We start from the raw sequence: 11,999 nt of genomic DNA, 5'->3' as shown, positions 1-11,999 counted from the left end.
GCAGGACACATGCTACACTCATCCACCTCTGGGACAGCCCCATGATACAAAGAGAAGGGAGTCTTAGTCCCCATCTCTAAGGACAAGACACAAACACAACTATAACTTCCTGTCTTATACATAGCATGGTTGTGTTCACGGTTACCTGGGAGCAGAGAGGAGGGAGTGACCTCTGTGTTTCTTGCTGAGGAGAGAAAAAGCCAGGGGGAACTCTCACAGGTGGCACTTGCGCTGGATCTGAGACAGGCATAGGAGGAGACGAGCACAGAATCATCAGAGAAAGGGAGTGCAGAGGGTCTTGCAAGGGCAAGTGGATGGGGGGCACTGAAGAGCACTGGGTGGAATCCAGCCAGCACAGAGGGAGTGTCTTGTGAGCAGTGGAGTGGGCAAGGAGCAACACGGAGATGAGAAGTAAGCTGGGGAAGAAACACAGATACCAGCAATTTGGGTTTTGAGTTTTAGGCAATAGGGAGCCATGGAAAGGTTTTCAAAAGGGACTCATGGCATATGAGCTTTGTTTTTTTTGACAATTCCAGAATTCTAGTTGTCTTTCTGAAAGCATGAATTTAAGAAGGGGCATGAGAGCAGAGTATGAGTTACGGCAACTGGAGGGCAAGACGAGCATTTAGAACGTTTCTTCTCTTCTTTGACCGAGTATTGGCTGAAAGGAGCACAGCTGAAATGGTAATCAAGGGAAGCATTATGCTTCCAGAAAAATGTCAAGGAAAAGATTGCAGGCAGCAGCAGTAGCTGCTGGATGGGGATTTAAAGGAAATGGTGGAGACATTTGATGGTTAGGGTGAAAGTTGGAGATAAAGTTCTTCTCCCAGAATATGGAGGCACTGAAGTGATTCTAAATGACGAGGTTTACTTCTTATTTAGAGATGCTGACATTCTTGGGAAGTATGTAGAATGAAATATATCACTATTGAAATGGCATCACGTGAAACTGCCCATTCCACCGAAGTTCTGAAATCTTCCATCATGTAAATAATTTCCATGTCCCTCTTTTATAATAAACTAATAATAATCCAGTGTCCCCAAAATTTAAAACCAACCAACTGAAAAACAAAAAAGAAAACGGTTTCTGTTTGGGGTGATGGAAGTTTTGGTAATGGATGGTGGTGAAGTATATATTTGAATGTGATTAAAAGAGGAAATTTTAGGTTGTATATATATTATCAGCATAAAAATTTCAAAAAAATACATGTGTACAACGCAGTGATATAAGCATTTCCAAATAAAAATATGTGAATGAAAAAAAACTGTATATATTGTTAAAGAAACGGTGTAACTGGTGGTCCCAGCTGACAAACATTCACGCTCCCAGACCTGAGGGGGCCTCTAAGAACAACTTACCTGTTGGGATGGAACAGGGACTGTGTTTTGTTTGTTTGTGTTTTTTGTTTGTTTGTTTGTTTGTTGGCTTAACAACAGGAATTTATTGTCTCATTGTTTTGGAGGTAGAATTTCCAAATCAAGGTGCCTGCAAAGCCATACCTTTTCCCCCAAATCTCCAGCATCCTGGTGCTGACTTGCCCCAATCGTTGGGGTTCCCTGGCTTGCATCTGTGCCCCCATCGCACGGTGACATCCTTGGTCTCCTCCTGTGTCTCCCCCCGACTTCTGGCTTTTCATAAGGCTTCCAGTGGTATGGATGGAGGCCTGCCCAACTAGGCCACACTGAAATAGGACTTTGAAGATCCTATTCACAAATGAGTCCACACCCTAACTGACAATACATCTTCAGCAGATCCTATTTACAACTGGGTTTGCACCCACAGGAATGAGGATTAAGATTAAGAATTTTGTTGGGGTACGTAACCCAAACTACCGTATTACACAGTCACTGTCAACTGGCGAGACTCAGCCTGAACAGCTGCCCTGTTTTGTTTTGTTTTTTAATTTATTTTTATTATTCTTTTTAGTTAGAGAAGTGGTAGATTTACATAAAAGTCAGGCAGAAAGTACAGAATTCCTATATACCCCCTCACACACAGTTTTCCCTTTTATTACATTTTGCCCTCGTATAATAACTTTGTTACAATTGATAAAAGAATATTGTATAATTATACTTGAAACTATAGTTTGTAGTTTACATTAGGGTTCACTGTTTGTGTTGTACACATGTATTTTTGTTTATTTCTATGCTGGTTATATATATATACAACCTAAAATTTCTCATTTTAACCACACTCAAATATACAATTCAGTGGTGTTAATTGTATTCCCAATATTGTGCTACCATCAGCACCATCCATTACCAAAACGTCCATCACCCAAAACAGAAACTGTTTTCTTTTTTGTTTTCCAGTTGGTTGGTTTTTAATCTGGGTCAGGCTCTCTCTCTCTAGGACTTGTTCTTTCTTCCCCTAGGTCCTCACACCCTGTCTTGTGGTGGAGCTGGCTCATACTGAGCCCAGAGAGGTGACTGTTAAATTTTCAGGAATGTCCTGAGCCAGTTATTAAAATTAAATTATATGAATTTACAAGTAAATAAGTTATATTAAAAACAAAGGGAATAAATGTTCAAAACTCCCTGCTTCCTAATTATTTTAGTACCTTTTATTATTATTATTCTCTTGTAATTTTTTGCATCTCTTATATCTCTATGGTGGAAACATGATTTAATGGTGTGCTACTGTGTGTCTCTTCCTAAATTTGAATTCAGTGATATCAAGGTGGTAGCTTGAAATTGTCCATGGTGTGTTTTTACACCATAGCAGTTGTCAAACATGGTGAATCAGAACTGCTTTCCTTCCTTGTTCCTTCCTTCCTTCCTCCCTCCCTCCATCCATCCATCCATCCATCCTTCCTTCCTTCCTTCCATCTTTCCTTCTTTGTCTTTCTTTCTATTTTGAGAGTTGGTTGTTAAACCTTTACTAACACATCACTGCCAACAAATTCTAGTGATCATACAGGTAAGCCTCAGTCTTGGAACAGGAAAGCCCAGCAGAATCGGCCTTTGGAGAGGTTCTGCCATGTTTCCTCACTACCTCCTCGCTGCCTCCTTGCTCACCATGGCACTGTCACCCTGGAAGCCACCTGATATCAGCCGGAAAGAGCCAGGGCCTGCACGACAGGCCTGCTTGCTCAGGTGTGCTTCGGGGAGCAGCTGTGGCCACAGCTGCCAGGCTGACAGAGGAGACGCCTGCAGCTGGAGCAAGCCTGTCTGCTGCCCAGGGGCTCTGTGGCTCCCAATTGCCATGCTGGCAGCATCCTCTTGGCCTCCGTGCACTGGCCCGGCTCTTAGCTTCCTGCCTGTCAGGGCAGGAGCGGCAGGCAGCAAGCCACTGTCAATGTTTGCTGGAGATGGAGCAACCTGGCCTGGCTGCAGCTGCAGCCTTGCCCGCTGTCAGAGCCTCTCCGAGGCTGTCAGTCAATGAGTCCCTGGGTGGGATGGGAACAGCTCTCCATGAAAGGGCCTCCCAAGGTGAGCCTGTCTCTGCCTGCCAGGCAAGGAGCATTTGTGCTCCTGCTGGCAATTGAATTGTGTCCTCCAAAAGATGTGTTGAATCCCTAATGCCTGATACCTGTGAATGAGAAGTTATTTGGAAATATGGTCACTGTAATGGAACTGGCTAAGAGTACTGGAGTAGGGTGCAGGGTGAGCCCTTAGTTCAGTATTTCTAATGTCTTTATGTGAAGAAGAAACACAGACAGCACAGAAAGAAGATGGCCATGTGACGACGGAGGCAGACTGAGTTATGCCACAAGCCAAAGAGCACCAAGACTGTGGGCCACGGGCAGAAGCCAGCAGAGAGGCAGGGAGCAGAAGCTTCCCGACAGGTTTCAGAGGGAGCCCGGCCCTGCGACACCTTGATTTTTGACTTCTGGCCCCCAGAACTGTGAGAAAATACATTTCTGTTGTCTTAAGCCATCCGGGTTGTGGTACTTCGTGCTGCAGTCCCTGGAAACCAAGACAGCTCCTTACCTGGGAAACAGAACATACCAGTCAAAGGGCAAGCTTAATAAAAACCACACTCATGTTTCCCTTGCTGAGGCCACCAAATCTGCCTCTATTGCTGGGATAAAACGGCTGCTTCTTTCTGAGCAGGAAGCAGCTCGTCGGAGCCACTGCAGCCTCTTTATCACTGACATTTATCACTGCCAGTTGCCGATCTGATCGTGTGCCAAGTGCCCAATATATCTCTTTTGTTCCTCTCGTCTACCCTCAAAGGTAAATAGTATTATCCCTGTTGTACAGATGAGGAGAACACAGCCCAGGACCTTACTTGGCCAAGGTCTCAAAGGGAGTCTGTGAGAGACCGAGGATTCGAACTCAAGTTTCCTGGATTCCAAAGGCAGTGCTCTTCTCCCTGCACCCCACAGAGCTCCTGTGCAGGCCCTCCACCTGGACTCAAAGGTGTGCTGCCTGCTTGCATCCCCTCCTCCCCTCCTGCTTCCATTCACCCACACCCCTCTGGGCAGGTCATCTCTAGATATAGATATGGCTGTAGGGATGAGATACATGGCATGGAGACAGAGGTAGAGATAGAGAGGGTAGAGATGGAGACATAACATGGATGGCATGGACATAACATAGACGTATTTCAATGGGAGGTCCATGAGGGCAGGAGCCATGTCTGATTCATTTTGTGCCTCTAAAACCTACCACAGTGCCCGGACCAGAGCAAAGGCTCAGAAAACAATAATGGAATTAAATTGAATGGACCTAACACTCCCAAATCCAACTTCTTCATGACTCCTAGCAAATATCAGAATTAGGTACAGAATGCTCACATCAACCTTTGGGGCTTCCATTGTCTGCCCATTTGATGTCTCCAATCCTAACTACACCCAGCCTATACTCTAAGCTGAACTGATTCCCCTGCATTCCCTAAACCCCCCTTGAACTTTCCTATTGCCATGTGTCCTAGTTTGCTAATGCTGCAGAATGCAAAACACCAGAGATGGATAGGCTTTTATAAAATGAGGGTTTATTTCACTACACAGTTACAGTCTTAAGGCCACAAAGCATCCAAGGTAACACCTCAGCAATCAGGTACCTTCACCGGAGGATGGCCAATGGTGTCCGGAAAACCTCTGCTAGCTAGGAAGGCAGCCGGCGTCTGCTCCAAAGCTCCGGCCTCAGAACGGCTTTCTCCCAGGACGTTCCTCTCCAGCAAGCTTGCTCCTCTTCAAAACATCATTCCCAGCTGCACTCAGTTCCCTCTCCTTGAGTCAGCTCATTTATATAGCTCCACTGATCAAGGCCCACCCTGAATGGGCGGGGCCACGCCTCCATGGGAACATCTCATCAAAATTATCACCGACAGCTGGGTGGGGCACACTCCAAGCAAATCCAACCAGCACCAAAACTTCTGCCCCACACAAGACCACAAAGATAATGGCATTTGGGGGACACAATACACTCAAACTGGCACATTCCACCCCCTGGACCCCAAAATGACATTATCTTTCCAAATACAAAATACATCCATTCCATCACAATACCACAAAAACTTAAATCATTTCAGTAACAATAGTCAAGTACAAAATCCCATCAAAATCAATTTAGGCATCGCCAATCCTAAGGCATAATTTTCCTTTAGCTGTGGATCTGTGAACCTAGAACAAGTTATGTGCTCCCAATATACAAAGGATAGACATTCACAGGATAAACATTTCCATTGCCATAAGGAGAAACAGTAAGGAAAACAGGGTTAACAGGAGCAAAACAGTTCCTAAAACCCGCAGGACAAACTCCATTGGATTTCAAAGTCCGAGAGTCATTTACAGAACAACGTTGCATCCTTGGGGCTTGAGAGAGCGGGAGTCTAACACTTCCCAAGTGCCTCTGTGGCAGCCCTTTTCTCTCCAAATGCTTGGGTGAGTGCTCCAACATATCCACACATTGGGGAGACCACCTTCTCGGCCCCACCCTCCTCAAACATCGGGGCAGCCCCCGGATTCCCTTCCATCTCCGGGGCACACGCTCAACCCCTTCAGAACAGTGTGGTGGCAGCCAGGCTCTCCCCAATTCCCTGGGAATGTGCTCCACCCTCTTTGGGACCTCGGATGGCAAAACTCTTCCAGAGCATCGAGGTGGAATGCCCACCCTCGACCTCTGGGGCAAACTCACCCTTTCCATGCACGTGGGCTGCTCCGCTCTCCCAGCCCGAGACCTCCTGACTCCAGACCTCAACCTCCATGGCTCTGTCTTTGAAGAGATTTTTCCTTTAATTTTTTCCTTGTCTGTCTCCTCCAGTCCAGACCAGCAATGGCTCTGTCTATAAAGATCTTGCAAAAATTCTGTTGGCTTTGCATGAAGCAGGCAGGGGTCAAAGCCATCAGACAATAGGACTTTCCACAAATCCTTTCTGGATAATTCCGTCTCCAATCTTGGCTTGTACTGAAATGGCGGCTGGGTTCCGTGTTTGGTTACATCCTCATGTTGGGCTATAGCTTCAGGGATTCCACCCCCTGGAAGCTTGCAATTTTCCAAGCGATCAACTTCTGGTTTCTTTGAACCCAAGAGTTCAGTTCTAAGTTTATCTCTCTCTGCTCGCATTTTACTATAAGCTGCAAGAAGAAGCCAGGATACCTCCTCCACAGGTAGTCTGGAGATCTCCTCAGCTAAGTATTCCAGGTTGTCGTTTTCAAATTCTTCCTTCCATCTGACACCAGGACTCAATTTTGCCAAATTCTGTGCCACTTTAAAACAAGGATCGCCTTTCTTCCAGTTTACAACAACACATTCATCATTTCTGTTCAAGTCCTCATCAGAAGTATATTTAGACTCCATATTTCCACAAACAGTCTCTTTAAAGCAGTTTTGGCCTTTTCTATCAAGCTCCTCACAATTCTTCCATAGTCCTCCCCTTATCCATTTAAAAAGCCGTTCCAACATGTTTGGTATTTGCAAACTCAGCAACAAAAGCACCCTACTTCTCTGGTACCAAAATCTGTTCTAGTTTGCTAATGCTGCAGAATGCAAAACACCAGAGATGGATAGGCTTTTATAAAACAAGGGTTTATTTCACTACACAGTTACAGTCTTAAGGCCACAAAGCATCCAAGGTAACACCTCAGCAATCAGGTACCTTCACCGGAGGACGGCCAATGGTGTCCGGAAAACCTCTGCTAGCTAGGAAGGCAGCCGGCGTCTGCTCCAAAGCTCCGGCCTCAGAACGGCTTTCTCCCAGGACGTTCCTCTTCAGCAAGCTTGCTCCTCTTCAAAACATCACTCCCAGATGCACTCACTTTCCTCTCTTTGAGTCAGCTCATTTATATGGCTCCACTGATCAAGGCCCACCCTGAATGGGCGGGGCCACGCCTCCATGGGAATATCTCATCAGAATCATTACCCACAGCTGGGTGGGGCACACTCCAAGCAAATCCAACCAGCACCAAAACTTCTGCCCCACAAAACTACAAAGATAATGGCATTTGGGGGACACAATACACTCAAACCGGCACACCATGCCACTGTTCATGCTGTCCCTCCATCTGAAATGCCATCTCTAATCCATCTTTCCTTTCTGAAATGTTGTGGCTTATCACAAATACCACTTCCTCCTTGAAGTATCATTTTCATCCCTTTTGTAAAATGTGACGGTTCCTTCTACTGAACCCTTCAGAGCGTCATACCTTTCTTTGGGTGTAACCTTTCCCTGCCTTATAGTTTAATCATTGAAGTAATGACTTCCTCTGCCTGGAATGCCCTTCTTCTCTTTTCTTGCTTGTGTTCGTGATCTACCTCTATCATCTCCTCTGTGAAGCCCTCCCTGCTCACCCAGGCAGAGTTCATCACTCCCTCCCTAAAGCTTCGGGAATATCTGAGCATCCTCAATAAACTACTGGCCATTGGTGTTATTAACCATCTCCCCCAGTCCCCCACCTCCAACTGCCAAGTCCTCAAGGTAGAGAGACTGTGCCTTCTTGAGCTTTGTTTCATGGCTCGTAGCACAGTACTGGCCTAGCAGACACTTGGGAATTGTTGAATGAATAAGTGAAAGACAATTGTTGGATGAATATGTAAAATATGAGAAAGACACTGTCCTTTCTTTCTGTGTTCTCCATTGCCTCATGCTCTCATTCTACCTATTTTGCTATCTCATATTAGTTTGCCATTTGTAGGACTGCAGTTGTAGAACCCAAAAAAGAAAAGCTAGCCACCATTAAAAATGTAGGGAAACAGTAATAACTGGCCTGATAGAGGGGCATAGAGGCTGGTTCATGGGTTAGGATGAGAAAAGATTGTTTCCAACAAATTAGTTGGAAACAAAGGGATTGTTAGCATCCCTGAGGGGATAGTTTCAATGCTGTACTCAAAAACATACTAGAATATAATATGAGCTTATCATGTCACCATTAAAGCAATGAGGATATTTCAAACCCATATTCTAGATGAGGGGTGCGTTCTTTATGAGGAATCCGTTCGCTGACTTGAGTTGAAGAAGTGTGTATTTTTACCAAAAAGTCATTCGTGGGCAGAGACTGGAAAGAAACAACCAAATGAGTAGAGTGTGTCAATCAGAAGAGGAACACAAAGGCCTTACTTGCGGACAATATTTCTGTCATCTCACCTCCTACCATTTGGGCAGCATGTTTTTGTGACCCATTTTAGAGACAGGCAATTAAAAACCAAAGTAGTTCAAGTCACGAAAGCAAGGTCACAAAACAGACAAATGGCAGATTTGTGGTTATTGCCTCTCATTTTCTGTAGAAGAACCCTAAGTTTTAGTCAAATTGACCTTATCGTTAGTATCCAAATATGTCTTTCTACCTCCTGCTTCTGTGCCTTTGCTCTTCTGCCTAGAATTCCCTGCTCAATATAATTTAATGAGCACTTTGGCAAACATTAGCTAAATCCTGCCGAAATCTGTGTGAAGTTTGTGTTCCTACCCACATTTTTACAGATGAGGCTAATCATTAATAGTCCCAAGTCATACTGCTGCTGAGCCAGGGTCAAAAGCCCTGGAACAATCCCTTTCCCACAGCTATGTCCCACCACCTTCCTTTGTGCAACTCATGCTCAAAGCACAACTCTAGGCATTCTGATGAATCCTGCAAGAAAGAGAGCCCTTGCTCCTCAAAATGTCCACAGACTGTGGTTGCAGGATTCTAATCAAAAGCATTGCCGAATGGCTTATTGCTCCTTGTCCCAGATGCCTATGACATGTCAGCTTCTTGTAGGCAGGGCCTCTGTACCTTTCTAGCCTTCATCCATTAATTTAATGATATTGTCCCTGAGAATCTCATTTTGAGAATTCAAGAAAGTCAGAGAAACCTAGGGTTACCTTCGGCATTTACATCCTTAGCTATATTTTTATTACTTAAACTACATGAAAGCAGAAGACACTGAAAATGCTTTACTGTGTAAATGTACTAATTAATTATTGACCTCCCCCAAATATATATATATGTATATATGTATGTATGTCTGTATGTATAGTCTTCATGCAAACTTACAGTTGATACTAAACTCATGGAGGAAACATGAAGACCTCCCAAATGGCTAAACTATGTAAATTTGTGGCCCACATTGGCTTGGAGGCCCAAGCTTTCTTCATCCTATAGTGTAACCCAGCTCAGTGCCTGACACATAGTCATGCTCAATAAACATTCATTTGATGGATGAATGGTTTGATAAACAGTGGTATTAACACATGAAGAATAGACAAATAAGTACATGAACAAAGAAAACAGGATTGCTACTTTTTAGTAATGGCTTTTGAAGAATATTAATAATAATTTCATGAACCAAACAAAATAATCCAAACAATGCCATCCTTGGTAGATTGTCTACAAACAAAGCTCAGCTCTCATGATCTCCATAATTCTGTTTTGACAGTATGAATGCTGTGTCTAAATATCTGCAATCCCTTTGTTTATAATAGCACCTAAACTGAATGATTTAAATGAGTGGAGATTGCTTCTAAATTTTCTACAATTATTTAAATACACATTTCAATTTTCCTGAATTGTGCAAAAGTAATTTGGAAGATTAATTTCTGAAAATACCTGATGGAATTTGCATACTCAAAGCATAATTATTATTGATATTTGCATAGTTCTCCCTGCCCACGTGAATGCACCATTACCAACAGCTACACAACCCATGAAATTTTTGAAGAAGTTGCTGTCAGTACAATATGGATTCATCAATAAATGTTCAGCCTCACCGAAGAAAAACAAACCACTGCTCAGCTGCAGAAGTGTGGCATTCCATTTTATTTATTTATTTGGGGTGGAATCCACAAAGATAAATCCATACCAAAAGAATGTGGCAGTCTTTTGCAATAAAGATTAATTCTACTGCAAAAAACCTCTGAGATTCACAAGAGATTGAAAACAGCATTGAAAAGACTAGAAAAGCAAGAGAGATTGGGAATTGTTGGTGGGAAAAAGAAAGTAAATATACCTATTGCTCAGAGCGGAGTCAGAATTCCACCGCATGTGATTAGGAAGAAAATTAACAGAAATTTGGACTGTAGGGATTGCAAATGCTTGATGAATAGATTGACTAAGTGCTTCTATTAGGTGTTGTGGAGGAATGCAGCAGATGTAAAACGTGTCTCTTTCTTTCATTCTGCTTAGTGATAAAAGAAAAAATGGAAATAACTTATACAGGAGAAAAATAATAATAGCAAATACTTATAAAATACCTATTTTATTTTATAGAGTGTGTTGAGCGTTCTATTAAGAGCTTTATATATATTAGCTTACGTCATTCTTTTATAATAACTACTCATTCATTTATTTATTTAGTTCACTAGTAGCTGTTGATCTATTTATCATACTTGTCATGATAAATGTAGTCTGGGGGCTCCAGAGGTAAACAGATCAAGTACTTTCTGTTAAGATCATGGTCTATAGAATGAAACAGATACAACAAATGTATTTTTATTACAGTGTTAAAACAGAGATATGTGTTAGGTAGATTGCAGAGTGTAGGGGTAATAACAATCAGCTCTGCTGGGGACTGGAGGAAGTTCTTGGTAGACACAAGAGCCAAATTTGAAAGGATAATGAGGAATTTCTGGTTGGATAAGAAAGAAGAGCATTCCGGGTATAAGGGACACATGCCCAAAGACAAGTTGGTGTGAAATGGCAGGTGTTGTTTATAACACCACAAACATCTCATTGTAGCTGGAATCCATGTAGAGCAGCAGTGGGAAAAGAGGGGAAAACACAGATGGACAAGGCCTTGAGTCCCCTATGGGCAATGTGGAGCCAGTGAAAGATTTTAAGCAATGCAATAACGTGGATGCATGTCCACTTGTAATGATTACTCCAGAGATTGTATAGAGAATGGGTTTGTAGAGTTGATTCGAGAAGAAAGTAAGTTGTTGAAAATAGTAAAAAGTGCTCAGAAAATTAAATAACATATTGGGAGTGAGCACCAAGTGAAGGGGACAAATTCAACAGTGTTGAACATATATAACTAATAATCTATTGATAAATAATAGAACTCATACTATGCACAAGTGGACCATATAGCCAAAAAGACTGTAAATCACTAAATATTGTCTGCATGTTTTAGGTCATGTTTTGTCATTGAATGTACTTTTAACCTCAACATCTCTGCATCTAATATAAAATTAGTAGTTTCCAAACTTTTTTGATCACTTCATCCATATCAATGCAAAAAGATTGAGAATGCACCTCCCACAACTATAGATTTATTAATTTATTTATAAATTATATGTGTGTACAACTGTCACCGACCGGTGTCTCAAGGGAAGATTCATCATTAATGACAATGGATATAAGCTCTTATTTCAAAAGGTCTCTTTTATCCTTGTATGACTTCTGCAGGCTCCATAGCTTGGCCAGCATGGAGCACACCGTCTTTTCCCTCTGCCTTTCTGTGCTCCTCCCTTCTCAGTTCTTAGAAGGTGTGACCAACCACACAGTCCCCCATATTAGACACTGGGAATTGTCACTGATACCTCCTTCTCCCACATCCCCTAAATCTAGTCATCACCATTTTCTGTTATTTCTACATTTTGAATATCTTGGGTATCAGTAACCTCTTTCTATCTATCTCAC

General features: G+C 42.8%; 1 pseudogene; it reads left to right on the top strand.

Annotated features, from left to right (window-relative positions):
- Nucleotides 1–591: 591 nt before the first annotated feature.
- On the top strand, nt 592–916 carry LOC119545340 (annotated as a pseudogene).
- Nucleotides 917–11,999: the final 11,083 nt, after the last annotated feature.

Source organism: Choloepus didactylus, chromosome 10, assembly GCF_015220235.1.
Source record: "Choloepus didactylus isolate mChoDid1 chromosome 10, mChoDid1.pri, whole genome shotgun sequence".
Classification (NCBI taxonomy): Eukaryota; Metazoa; Chordata; class Mammalia; order Pilosa; family Megalonychidae; genus Choloepus; species Choloepus didactylus.
The sequence above is the reverse complement of the archived record's forward strand: the minus strand, read 5'-3'. Positions and strand labels throughout refer to the sequence as shown.